Source organism: Elephas maximus, chromosome 1 (assembly GCF_024166365.1).
Source record: "Elephas maximus indicus isolate mEleMax1 chromosome 1, mEleMax1 primary haplotype, whole genome shotgun sequence".
Taxonomy (NCBI): Eukaryota; Metazoa; Chordata; class Mammalia; order Proboscidea; family Elephantidae; genus Elephas; species Elephas maximus.
The window spans coordinates 16,548,019-16,562,834 of NC_064819.1; the positions used below are offsets into that span (position 1 = coordinate 16,548,019).

The window sequence follows — 14,816 nt, forward strand, 5'->3', positions numbered from 1 at the left end:
TCATTTTCCATCCCCTATTCCAGTCCAATCCCTGTCTGAGGAGTTGGCTTTGGGAATGGTTCCTGCCCTGGGGTAACAGAAGGTCTGGGGTCCATGGCCTCCAGGGTCCCTCCAGTCCCAGTCTGACTATTAAGTCTAGTCTTTTCACATGATTTTGGGGTCTGCATCCCACTGCTCTCTTGGTCCCTCAGGGTTTCTCTATTGAGTTCCCTGTTAGGGCAGTCATTGGTTGTGGCCCGGTACCATCTAGCTCTTCTGGTCTCAGGATGATGTAGTCTCTGATTTATGTGGTCCTTTTTGTCTCTTAGGCTCATAATTATTTTGTGCCTTTGGTGTTCTTCATTCTTCCTTGTTCCATGTGGGTTGAGACCCATCGATGCATCTTAGATGGCTGCTTGTTAGCGTTTAAGACCGCAGACGCCACTCTCCAAAGTGGGATGCAGAATGTTTTCTGAATAGATTTTATTATGCCAATTGACTTACATGTCCCCTGAAACCATGGTCCTCAAACCCCCAACCCTGCTATGCTGGCCTTTGAAGTGTTCAGTTTTTTAAGGAAACTTCTTCGTTATTGGTTTAGTCCATTTATGTTGACCTCTCCTTTATTGTGTATTGTCTTTCCCTTCACATAAAATAAAACTTATCTAGTATCTAATTAGTGAATACCCCTCTTCCTCCCTTCCACCCTCCTCCCCCCATAACCATCAAAGAGTATTTTCTTCTCTGCTTAAACTATTTCTCCAGTTCTTATAATACTGGTCTTATACAATATCTGTCCTTTTGCAATTGACTGATTTCACTCAGCATAATGTCCTCCAGATTCCTCCATGTTATGAAATGTTTCATGGATTCAATACTGTTCTTTATCAATGCGTAGTATTCCGTTGTGTGAATGTACCACAGTTTATTTACCCATTCATCTGCTGACGGGCACCTTGGTTGCTTCCAAATTTTGCTATTGTAAACAGTGCTGCAATGAACATGGGTGTGCATATACCTGTTTGTGTGAAGGCTCTTATTTCTCTAGGGTATATTCCAAGGAGTGGGACTGCTGGATCATAATCACCATTCAATTTTTGCCAATACAAAGTCTGATGTGGTTTTGAGACACTCAAGTAGAAATCAGGGATCTCTTCGTGTCTATGATTTACACTATAAAAAAGTTACGCATGACATACTATCTAAAACCACCTTTGTAACGTTATGGGTAGCATGGACTATCCCTATTAGCACAGAGAACAAACAGGCTACTGGTATTCGTTACTTCTGAATAATTTCCTGTTTCTTTGATAGGTAGCTTTATGTTTTCTCTATATCTTCCCTGCTACAAACTACTTCCTCCACTCTTCATCTTATTCTTACTCCCAACTCAACACCATGTTCTACTGTCGACAAGCTGCCCCACGTCTTCTTCTTTCCATATTAATACTCATTCCACCTCATCTTTTTGTCTTTAGTGTATGATTTTTAATCCACAAATATCTCTCAACTGAATTTATATCAGTAGATTACATATGAATGGTTATGATTTTGCACTACTGTGAAAGAGTTGATGAAAGTAACAAATCCATCTACTTCTCTCAATCCCCACACCACAATGACAGTTAGGATCACTACCATCTCTATTGTGTTTTAGGAGAAAGTTTACAGCTCAAGTCAATTTCTTATACAAAAATTCACAATCATATCACTTTGTGACATTAGTTGCAATCCCCACAATGCGACAACACACTCTCCCAACTCACCCCAGGTTCCCTGTATCCGTTCAACTAGTTCCTGCCCCATCCTGCCTCCAGGTAGGAGTCGCTCATTTGGTCTTGTGTATCTGATTGAACTAAGAAGCACACTACTCACATGTATTATTTTTTATTTTATAGTCCTGTCTAACCTTTGTCTGAAGAGTGGGCTTCAAGAATGGCTTCGGTTCTGGGTAGAGTGTCCAAGGGCCACATCTTTAGGGGGTTCCTCCAGTCTCTGTCCGACCATTAAGTCTGGTCTTTGTACATGAATTTGAGTTCTACTCTGCACTTTTCTTCCGCTCCATCCAGGACTTTCTGTTGTGTTCCCTGTCAGGGTGGTCACTGGTGGTAGCTGGGTACCATCTAGTTCTTCTGGTCTCAGGCTGGTGGAGTCTGTGGTTTATGTGGCCCTTTTGTCCCTTGGGCTAATATTGTCCTTCTGTTTTTGGTGTTCTTCATTCCCCTTTGTTCCAAGTGAGTTGGGACCAATTGATGCATCTAGATAGCCCCTTGCAAACTTTTAAGTCCCCAGTCACCACTCACCAAAGTGAGATGCAGAACATTTTTTTAATAAACTTTGTCCTGCCAATTGACCTAGATGTCCCCCGAAACTGTTCCCCAGGTTCTAGCCCCAGCTACTCTGTCCCTCAAAGTATATGGATATGTTCAGGAAACTTCTTAGCTTTTGCGTGGGTCCAGTTGTGCTGACTTCCCCTGTACTGTGTGTTGTCTTTCCCTTCACCTAAGATGATCCTTGTCTACTATCTAGTTAGTGAATGCCTCTCCCTCTCCCCACTCTCATAACCATCACAGAATGCTGTCTTTTGCGTTTAAGTCTTTTCTTGAGTTCTTATGACAGTGGCGTCATACAATATTTGTCCTTTTGCATCTGACTAATTTCACTCAGCATAATGCCCCCCAGGTTCATCCATGTTGTGAGACGTCTCACAGGTTTGCCATTGTTCTTTTATCGTTGTCACTATCATCTCTTGCCGGGATTGCTGCAACCACTTCCTCATCTTATTTCAAGCTTGCCTTGTCTTGGACAACCCGCTTCTCTCAAGACTTAGCTAACACTCTCCTACGCCTTTAGCTTGATAAAAGTGCTGACTGCTTCTTGCTCACCAGGGCTACTCTCACTGTTCTCCCATTGCTAAAAAATTCCTTTGCGGTTCACAGTACTCACTTAAACCATTCCTTCTACAACATTTCCCAAGCTCCAGAATACCCTCTGACCTTCGTTCTCCAGTGACTTCAGTTCTACTTTGTCCCATACAAAAAACCCTTCGCCATCGAGTCAATTCCAACTCACAGTGATCCTATAGAAAGAGTAGTACTGCCCCAGACGGTTTCCAAGGAGCAGCTGGTAGATTCCAACTGCCAATCTTTTGGTTATCAGCTTGAGCTCTTAACCACTGTGCCATCAGAGCTCTACTTTGTCCTCTATGCACCCACTATTTGCAAGTGAATTCAACATTGACAGTGAAGAGCTTTCTATATCCTTGCCCTCAACTCCTGAAATCTTCATTTGCATTTCAGCCACCCACAAATACATACTGTAAACAGTTGCAAGTGTTCTACCACTTAGCATTGTGAACTTCAGATACCCATTGTTTACTTTTTTTTTTTTAAACCACAACCACCTCGTTCTTCCTAGTTCTACACCTGCTCTTCACCTCCTTTTGGCTTCATTTGTCGCCTCCCTACACAATTTAAACCTGTCCATCTGCCATATTTAACACTGCCCTCTCCAGAATATGATGGCCTTCCTTTCATTACACTCATCATGTTTCTCCCCAGTGATGGATATCTTCACCATCTGTTTTCTCCACACCCACACATCAGGTGGTAAGCACCACCAAAAAGCCATGAAATCTTCCACAACAGATTTACTCTGAATACAATTCTCCATCTCATTGACTGATTCAAATTATTTTCATATTTAAATCCCTAATCCCGTCAAATACTTAATCCCATCCACAAAATTCCCTCAAATCACACCTTTTTTTTTTTCCAACTGTAATCATACAGCTTCTAAACTGCTACGTCTTCATCATCTGTTCCCTCTGGCTTTTAGTTTCAGAAGTTATTCCTCCTTCTTAAAGTAAACTTAGTACAATTTCTATATTCATTGCTTCCGTATTCTCTCAACCCATTCAGACTTTTACCCCCATACAATCTGCCCTCTGAATTGTTCTCCTGAAGAGCACAAAAAAAATGTATGTAAGAAATCCTATGACCCACCTTTCAAGTCCTTATCCTCTCCTTCACAGTGACACTTAAACTACCTCCATTGGTTTATGTCACTCACTGTACCATGTGATTCTACTCTGGCCCTTGTCTTTGCTTTTTCTGTCTCCAAGGACTACTGCTCCTCTTCTTAGCCCAAACTGTGGGTTATTTCCCCCCAAGTTCTGTCTTTGAGCCTTTCTCTAATTCTGTCCTTAAGGGTCTCATCCCTTAGCACTGCTTCTACATTTTCATTTGTCAAATAGATATCTTCCCGCAGACCCCAAAAGGAATAATCTTCAAAACATCACCCTCTGCTGCAATCTACTTTATTCCTGAGGAGTTAGAATATATAATGATTTCTTTGTAACTAGTTTCTTCAACTATTGCTTCATTTGACACCTAGATTATCTGACCAATCAATTTCATAGTCATTAGTCCCCTACCAAGTTCAGAATTAGTAGCTTCAATTACCAACTCTATGTAAGTATTCCCAAATCTGTACTGGACCTATTTCCTCAGCTGCAATACAGTATTTTTAACCCTAGCTAGACAATTCCCCCTGGAGACAGTGTGCCTCACACACTGGTTAATGTGTAGCCATTCTTCGCCACCAAAACAGTTCTGCTACCTGATCCAATAATTTCTGTTAATGGTATCACCATTCTCAGTAATTCAGGTTGAAAAGCCTCATCACCCTTAACTTTTCCTCCATTATTTCCCAAAAGTCCATTTGCCATCACGCCCTTCAATACTTTCTTTGAGGTATTTCTTACATCTATTCCTTTTTTTTTCATTCCCACTACCACCATCCCAGCTTCATATTTCTTTGTCCTAGTCACCAGATTCTCTTCATTACAAAAAAAGGATAGCAGATTAATATTCCTAAACTTTACCTTATTTCCACCTCAAAAATCATCAATGGTGCCCCACTGCCCACTGAATCAAGTTAAAACTCCTTTTTTCCCACTGCCATCAAGTTGATTCCGACTCACAGAGATCCTATAGGACAGAGCAGAACTGCCCCATAGGGCTTCCAAGGCTGTAAATCTTTACGGAAGTAGACAGCCACATCTTTCTGCCTAAAACTCCTTAGACTTCCAAAAAACAGAAACTACCCAACTGTCCAAAAATTGTGGAATGAATAGCTAAACTATTGTATATTCACATAACGAAATATCACAGAGCCATGAAAAAGAATGTACTACTGCTCTACACAACATGGATAAATTTCACGGGTATAATGTTGAGCAAAAGAAACCAGACATAAAAGTATGATTCCACTTATTCGATGTTCAAAAACAGGCAAAACTACTCTGTGGGGATAGAAGTCAGAACAGGAGTCACTTTTAGTTGTAGGCATCAACTCAGAGGCGACACATGAGGAAGCCTTTGGGGTGTTGGTAATGTCCTATATTTTGATCTGAATGGTGGTTACATAAACGCACACCTAAGAAAAATTCATTAATCTATATCCTTAAGATTTGAGCACTTCACTGCATATAATTTATATCTCAAAGTTTTAAAAACCACTTTAGAGATTTTTTTTCATCTACTTTCCAGCTTTATTTCCCTCTACTGCTCAATAAAAATATAAACCCTAAATTCCAGTTCATCTAGACCACCAATCCCTATACATCCCTAGAACTTTTCTCACTGTCACTCACACCACTGTGCATTTTTCTTGGAATGCCAACCCTTACCATCTTGCCCACCATAATTCCATTTATCCTTTAAGATCTAAACTACAATGCAATTCCTCCAAAAAGTCAGCCCTGATCAAGCCGGCCACAGCACTACGTCATAGACAGAGGTGTACACATTTTGCCCCCGGATAAACTCCTGAAGAACAGGAACTGTACTGTATATAAGCAGGTACCCTTCACGCTGCCGACCGTGGAACCTCGCACACGGTGTTGCTCCTAGCTGCTGTCAAGTCGGCTCCAACTCGTAACGACTGTAGCAGAGTGAAACCTTGCCTGGTCCCACACTATGCTCACAATCTTCTCAGCCCACTGTCGTCAGCTATTTTGTCAGTCCATCTCATTGAAGGCTTCCCTCTTTTGGCTGACCCTCTACTTGACCAACCATGATGTCCTTTTCTGACAATTGGTCTTTCCTAATGACATGTCCAAAGCAAGCAAGACGAAGTCTCACCATCCTCGCTTCTAAGGAGCATTCTGGCTGTACTTCCTCCAAGACCGGTTTGCACACAGTGAGTGTACAAACATATTCTCTGAATCAATAAATTCTAGGAGTGCATCAAAAGCACCCTTCCATCTAGCCCCTCCTCTTATATCCATCCACTATTGTTCCCACTCTCAATTCATTCCACGGATTACATACCTGATCATTCAACAAACAATTACTGAGTACCTACCACATGGAAGAAACTGTAAATTACCTACTCTGTGTCCCTATACTACTCGAAAATGTGATCTTATTTCAGCTGTCACTATTTGAATCTTTTCACAACCCTCAATTTCCAGGTATCTTTCCTTCCTCTCTGTATCCAATCATATCCCACTACCTTACTTCTAATCCTACTGCTATCAGATGTGAGCCCTTGTGGCACAGTGGTTAAAGCTTACTGCTAACGGTAAGTTCAGTGATTCAAACCCACAGCTGCTCTGTGGAGGAAAGATGTGGCAGTCTGCTTCCGTAAAGATTTACAGCTTTGGAAACTCTATGGGGCAGTTCTACTCTGTCCTGTAGAGTCGCTCTGAGTCAGAATCAACTCAATGGCAACAGGTTTGGTTTTGGTTTTACTGCTATCAAACTAAATCAAGCCCTTCTTAGTTGCTACAGTAGTCTTCTAACTGGTCTTCTCCCCTCCAATTGTACTCTACCACCACCTGGCCCCAATCTCTCCTGTATGCTACAGCCACGGTCAGATTAAGTCATCTAATGGCTAGTCCTTCACTCACTTCTCTATACAGAAAAGCTCACTAGCCATACATTAACAATATGTTAACATACTTTAGTTCTATATTAACATATTTTAATTCTCAAATGCTCACAATAACCCTTGCAAGAAAGGCAGAATGACTATCAATTTCCTGATGAGAAAACTGAGACCAGAAAGTAATCCCTCCACAATCATTAAAAAAAAAAAAACCCATTGCTGTCACGTTGATTCCAACTCACAGCGACCCTACAAGACAGAGTAGAAATGCCCCAGAGGGTTTCGAAGGAGCACCTGGTGAACTCAAACTGCAGGCTTTTTGGTTAGCAGCCGAGTTCTTATCCACTGCACTACCAGGACTCCTTTATAATCATAAATATAGAGCTGAGTAAACAGAAGGGCCAAGACTAAAACCCAGCTCTGTTTGCTTACTAAGTACAATACTACGTAATATCAAACACAAACTACTTAGCTTAGTCTCAAGGCCATCCATCTTCTACCCAATTCCATCTTATATAATATTATGCTCTCTTCATGAACACTCTCCGTATTCCAAACTATAGGTTATGATCAATTACTTAGTTGGTTGTGAAATTCGTTTAATGGCTCACAACCAGCTCTTTTTTCCCTCACACAGCTTTTTTCTTTTTAAGTCAAACAAAAGAGAATGGAAAACACCCAAGAGACCCCAACATGGTAAGGATAGGCATTGTTTTGAGAAACTTTATTTTACACATACACACATTTATAAAGGTATAAATTAGGTGAAGGAAGGAGCCCTGGTGGCGCAGTGGTTAAAGCGATCAACTGCTAACCGAAAGGCCAATGGTTCGAACACCACCAGCAGCTCCGCCGGAGAAAGATCTGGCAGTTTGCTGTCATAGAGATTTAAAACCTCGGAAACCCTATGGGGTCACTCACTACGAGTCAGAATCGACTCCACAGTAGTGGGTTTGGTGTGCTAGTTGAAAGAACCCTGGTGGCACGGTGGTTAAGCGCTTGGCTGCTAACTGAAAGGTCAGCGGTTCAAACCCACCTGCCATTCAAAGGGAGACAGATGTGGCCGTCGGATTCCATAAAGATTACAGTCTTAAAAACCCCATAGGACAGTACTACTCTGTCCTACAGGGTTGCTATGAGTCGGAATTGACTCGATGGCAATGGGTTTATATTAGGTGAAGATGACATGCATTTCTTACTGTGGGTCACAGATAACGCACCATTCCCAACATATCCTTGGCTTCTCATCTCCAAGTCTCTGTTTATCTTATTAAATGGTATGCTCTTTCCAACAATCTCTGTGAGTTAGAATCCTACTCGTCCCTTCAAAGACTAGCTAAAATGCCACTTCTTCCCCGAAGCTTGCCCCAGGTTTTCTCCCAACCAAATGCATTTTTCTACCTTTTAATTTCATTAAGATGTGGCGTTTTACGATAAACTCGTAATCACAGTGTGTTGTCTGCACACAAGTCCAGCTCCCCTAACAGCACACAAATCCTGAAGGACGATGCACAACTTCCAGTGTTTCTGGCTGCACCTAACACAATGCTTTTACATATGATAAATGCGCAACGATTGCTGAACAAAAAACTTATCCCATCATTTTCCGAAACCATTAAAATAATCTCTACTACATTCCAAACTCCCGCTAACTCTTACCCTTCAAACAGTCTCACCATCTTTCCAAAACAGACCTCGCAAATAACTCTTCACCTTCAACCTTCTCTTGCTTCCCTGGAAACATAACCTGTTGTATTTCAATAGTCTTTCCTTCTTTTAGAATCATCCTATCAGCTACCATCTTTCTTCTCCACATACGTATCTTCCACTTCATTCCTAATTCTCTAACATCCCTAATGATCGATCTTACAGTCTTTAAACAGATTTTTCTTTCTTCCTTAATTTTCTCTTCAACCAGACCTCCCTAATTAATTTCAATTCATGTATAGCAGACATATTTTTGCTAGCCCCATTAAGTCCTTTGTAGAACAAGGCAGGGTGTGAGTAAATAAATGAAGACACAAAAAACATATATATAAGTCCGACTCCCTAAATGATCTTGGGTATTGCCCAATTCATTCACTTACTCAAGAAGCATGTGTCTTCTGGACACATGCCCTCAGTTCTCTGTCTGTTTTATTCCGTAATTCAGAAAGCAGTTTTGAGAAAAGCCTGCAGGAAAATGTCAGGGTAACAGAGGAGCCAAGCTGACTCATGCTTTTCACTCACAGAGACCAAACAATTTATGGGGTACAGGCTCAGAAAAGGACAAACTAAGAGTTACACTAGACATAGATGGAAATAAGCCCCGCAGTTGTTCCAGGGGACTCAAAATCTACCCAGCAAATGTGAATTTGAAACGGAAACAAGCCAGTAGGAGTAGCTAAAATGAAACAGGCAGAAAGCATTCAGACAAAAATAGATTCAGGCTCTAGGTTCATCCTAGGGCTGCAAGGAAAATTTGGAGCTATTTAGTCCCTCTCCTGAGATCCCTCAAGAATTCTTTCAAATATTTAGCTAAAGTATGGTACTTAAATCCTTTCCCCAAACTTTAGCCAATATTCACTTCTCCATTCTCTTAACTCCTACAGCACTTACAGTCTGTAAAACTCATTTGGAAACTTAATCATAAACTATCTTGTTCAAGGTAATGAAACTGTTTTTGTTAACAAATATATCCAGAATTTATTTACAGATTCAATTCAGTATGGTCCTCCTCAATAGTTACTCCATCCACCCAACCATCTGATGCACTCAACCAACATCTACCTACGGCCTACTACATGTGAAGCCACCATCACTGCTCAAAATGTTTCCAACGACTTCTTTGGGAGTGTCTTCCAAAGGCAGTTAATAAATCAATCAAGAAAATTATTCCCATTTCTTGTGACTATCTGAATTTAAGGTGCCCTGGCAGCACAATGGTTAAGCACTTGGCTGCTAACCAAAAGGCTGTGGTTTGAACCCACCAGCAGCTCTGTGGAAGAAAGATATGGCAGTCTGCTTCTGTAAAGACTTACAGCCTAAGGAACCCTATGGGGCAGCTCTACTCTGTCCTCTAGGGTTCCTAAGAGTTGAAATCAACTTGACAGCAATGGATTCGGTTGTTTTTTTTTTTGGGGGGGGGGGGCGCGGGTAGTATCTGAACTTAATCCCAAACATGGGACACTGGTGGTGCAGTGGTTAAGAGCTCAGGCAGCTAACCAAAAGGCCAGCAGTTCAAATCCACCAGCCACTCCTTGGAAACCCTATGGGGCAGTTCTACTCCGTCCTATAGGATCGCTGAGTCAGAATCGACTCGACAGCAACACATTCTCCGAATTTAAAGTCAATCTATTCTTTACTCAGTCTAGAGCTTTATTCACTTTGGAACTCAATTTTGACGGATTTTCAGCATTTCTAGAAATCACACTTTCCAAGGATAAAGATCTGTCACCATAAGCCGCTTCAGAATAACAGAATGCCTTGCATTATTTCTAAAGGTGGAAATATGAACTCTTAGGGATGTTTTACTCACCTCTATTGGCCCCCACCCCCAACAGCACACACCAGGTACTGAGTAAGTAAATTGTATAACGTTGTGCTAGAGTTGTGGAAGGTAATTCAGAAAAGGCATTCCAAAAATACTCTGAAAACTGACAGCATTAGTGAAATAAGTGCACAGCTACTGAAAATGACTACCAAAATATAAAAATTCTCAGCTGGAGCTAAAATTTTGTTTTTAAAAGTCAATTTTCCTGAAATCTTACGCTGCTACTGAATTAGTTCACAACTTTCTCCCCAAAAAAGAATATAAATATTGTAAATTCCCTGTGGGAAGAAACTTCATTAACACTTATTACCCTATAAATGAATTAAATCAGACAGATCCTTAGAACAGCTAAAAAATTTCTAAGAGTCATTTATGCCTGAGGCAAGAAAATCCAAATCTGTCCCAGACCTGATTCACTACAGATTAAAGGAGCTTCAGATTAGAACCTTGGGCACGCCCACCCCTTCTGTGTTTTTGCAGGATTGCTGCAATTCCATTCCAGTCCATTCTGTATTCTCCCCTTAAATCTGAAGGCCCTCTCCGGTCAGATATCCTTCCTGTCCTTCATTCTCTCAAACACACACACACACACTCACAGAAACACACAAACTTGTCTACAATATCCACGTAGTCCTCAGCGATGTCACAGTCCTACTATTATTACTAACAGTGCACAGTGCTCTCTAGCAGTCACTCAACAGGTATTTATTAAGCACTTAAGAACCAAGCTGTTAGGAGTCTCCCCAGAGATTAAATAGTCTCAGCTCTAGAGCAGGTTACAATCTAGTTACCATTTGCAAAACAAAGAGAGAATAACTCCCATAAGTAAATATGAGATTTGGCAGTACGGAATCTACATGGGAATGAATAATGTCATTATTCAAAGCAAGCAAGACAGGACTCAAGAGCTGGGGTTACTTAAGCAAGACTTCCAAAAAGGAGGGGTGCAAGAGCCTTCTATTTTCCCAGTATTAGTCACTACTGGATGTTGCACCTCATGCACAAATTTCAAAAACACCAATATTTTATGACTCTGTCCTAATATACGAGCAGCTGACTTTTTTCTACCATATCCCCAACATATTGATGACTTAAATGTGCTAATTTCCTTACAACTGCCACAAATCTGTCTCATCACTGGAATTTAAATCTCCTTCAAATCAACTATATCCCAATGCCCTCAGAATTCCTTTCTTTGGCCTGCCACAAAATTATCACCACCTTCATCATACCCTGTCCCTCACGTCCCTCATACTCCTCCCCCTCTGATCACATTTTCCCATCCCTCCCCAAAAAAGAAACACACTCATGCCCACACCAATCGATTCCTTCCTGAAAAGAATTGCCATCGGAGCCTGGAAAGAATATTCAAGGGCCACTTTAACCCAGATTGCCCACTCTAACTCCCCAGAAGACTGTCAAAGAATAATGCAGTCAACCTAGTAATGAATTCCAGGATGAACAATTATCATTTTTAAGCAACTCCCCCCACCTCTAACCAGCAACCGTTATGCTGCAAAGGTGTTTCCTACACAGGGTCACCCTAACAGGTCCATCCATCAAACTTTCCTTTACCATCTATCCCACTTTTTCCAGTCTGATAAAATGCTCTCTTTACCCTAGGAAAGTCCTTCCTCGTCTAAACCCCCATCTAATATACTGGTAAAATCAAGTGAGACAGCCTAAGGTTTCTGGAGTCTGAAATCAAGGCATCCATCCGCATTATATTTAAAGAAATAAACACATCCAATAAAAGAACTTAAATAATAACTATCAAAGATTGGAAAGGAAAACGAGAAAGGGGATAATGTCAGTGCCTTAGACTGGAAAGGAAAACGAGAAAGGGGATAATGTCAGTGCCTTAGATCCTTTTTATTCATGGTAAAGAGTCAAAAGATATCATTTTGATAAATCAAGAAATAATACTACATACACATTACTTAGGGACCTGGATGACAAGAAGTACAAAAATCAATGCTGAGAAGTAGTAGCCTCAGGAAAGTGGGAGGACAGGAGACAGGCGGGGCAAGGGCTACTACAAGCCCCCTCAGGACAATTTTATTTTTTAGCTATGTACATGCATTATTTCATAATAATTTAAAAGGGAGGGAAATAATACTGACATACAATTTTTAAGCCCATTAAACTTACAAAATTAAAAGGATCGTTAATATCCAGTGCTAGTAAGGGGAAGGGAAGGAAAACTGGCCTTCTCATACTGGGGATGACAATAAAAATGGGTACATCAACAGCCTGTAATATAACAAAGCCCTTAAAAACAATGCATACATCTAAATGTACTGATTTAGAAAGTTTTCCAAATATCTTACAACAATCCTGAATTATTCCTATAAGAATCTTTCAATAAAAGAAAACCTCTCTTCATTCTAAATTATCACCCTCCTTTAGGTATTGGCTGATATTTGCTAAAAGCATGAATGACTGAATTTTCCCTTTCCTCTCCCACACCTCTTTCCATCTTCCCCATTAATCCCTCTGTCCTCTACTTCCATAAAAAGATTTTTCATGCTCAACATGCATATTACTCTTAGTGGAAGGAACGTTACAATGTAAAGAGTATATTGTCTTCCCTAATAACAGGTGAATAGTTTTCAGGTAAATTTAAGAACATGGTTTTAGTCCAGAGTTCCCTCCTGGAAGTCCAGTCCAGTATGAGCTCAGGAAATCCAACGGAGTTGGGTTCATTTCCTGATGTGGAGATGCTAATCCGCCCTCCAAACTGGCTCTAGAATCATCCAGTCTCTTCAGGTTCTCCTAGACCTCAAGATAACCAAAGGCAGTCCTGACCTCCTGGCAACTCAAGACCAAAACAGATATTCTAGCTAGTCCATTCTGCAGGCCTACACTTGCTTGCTGATGCCTTCTCTTCAATACCACCATGCCTCAGTGAGAGTTCCATCAGAAACTGTGAGGGACAAAAGATCTCCTCCCACCAGCTTATGGAATCAATCTGGGCAACTAGACTAAGTTGAGCTACACGCGGAGCTGGCAAAGAAGGGCCACCATGCATGGACCCAGGCTGACTAACGTAGCAGCAGTTCTCCTGCTCCAGATTAGCTGGGCAGCGAAGAAAACACCAAGCCAAGTCATTTCCATTCTAGCAACTGTCAGCATAGTGTTCACACGGCCTTTGTATGTGATGACTTCCAATCTGCTAAAATCTCAACTCCTTGGCCTAGAGAATCCTTGTAGCACCAGGCCCATTCGTGAGCTATGTCAGAAGTGCTCATATTCACTGGTGTAGGTCTAGGGAAGTGTCTCAAATCAAACTATACAGTAAGGTCTAATTCTCAATGATCCCAACCACAGCCGGGACCCACACTTACCAGATGTCATCTACAGGAGAGCCCAGACAGGTTCGGAACTATGCCGTCCTGGCCCATCTGGAATAACTATTCAGTCCTTGGCCCAACACTTATTAATTATATCACATCTGTCTAGTCTATCAAGCTTTCCCTTCATCTTCTCTAATACTCAGCACTCCCTTTTGCTTCAAACGCTGTCCTGTCTATTCACAGAAACTCCTTATGTCCCGTCTTCCTTTCCTTTGAAACGCTTCAGTCCTTTCCAGAACGAAATACCTAATGTATCTGCACAATAAACATCCCCAGAATCCTCAAGACTCCTCCACCCCCTGCATTCCTCCACCTATCCGGCATCTTTCCCTCCGGCTTCTCTCCCTGCTCACACTCCCACTATGATTCTTGCAAGAATTCCCTTTTCTCCAGCCCCTGCCCTTCCCTTCTCCTAAAGAGCACACTCAGGCAGCAACACCGACTGAGGCCTGCGGGGCATAAAGCACTGCACCAGGCACGGCAGACAGAGACCTGGTGTGTCCCTAGCCCCTTCACACCCACACCCGGCGCCCTCCGGCTTCCCCGTGCAAACGTCCTACCCTCCTCCCTACCTCTGACACCTCGCTCGGGCCTCCAAGGCCGCCTTCTCTCCTCCGCCACCCCCGTCATTATCCCTCCTCAACCCCCAGCCCACTCTCCGCGCCCTGCTTCCTCCCGTCCCCCGGGCAGCCCCTGCGCTCCGCACGGCCTCGGCCGGTCCCCCGGCCGCCCCCGGCCTCGCCCCGGCTCGCTCCCCCCGGGGTCAGGCCGTTACCGCCGCGCGCTCCCCCCGCGCGCCGCCCCCTCCCCCTCCCCGCCCTCCCCGGGCCCGGGCCTGCCAGGCCGAGCGCTTTACCGCGGGCGGCGCCGAGTCGCGCGGTCCCCGACTGCAGGCGGCGACAGCTCCAGCCTTCCCAGGGGCCTTGAGAGGAGGGGAAAGGGGGAGGGGGAAGAACTTTTGCGGTGGCAGCTTCAGCAACAGCTCCCACCCCTGCGCCTTTCTCCTCTTCCTCCCCCTCCTCCTCCTCTTCCTCCTTCTCTTCCTCCTCCCAGAG

The 14,816-nt window shown here is 42.7% G+C and overlaps 1 protein-coding gene across 3 annotated transcripts in view; it reads right to left on the reverse strand.

Annotated features, from left to right (window-relative positions):
* Positions 1-14,816, reverse strand: part of ZNF148 (zinc finger protein 148) — a 155,650-nt gene extending 140,834 nt beyond the window's left edge. For all 3 annotated transcript variants that reach the window (XM_049878823.1, XM_049878829.1, XM_049878858.1), the window contains exon 1: positions 14,618-14,816. The gene's annotated coding sequence lies outside the window, so the exon portion shown is untranslated. The remainder of the gene's footprint in view (positions 1-14,617) is intronic.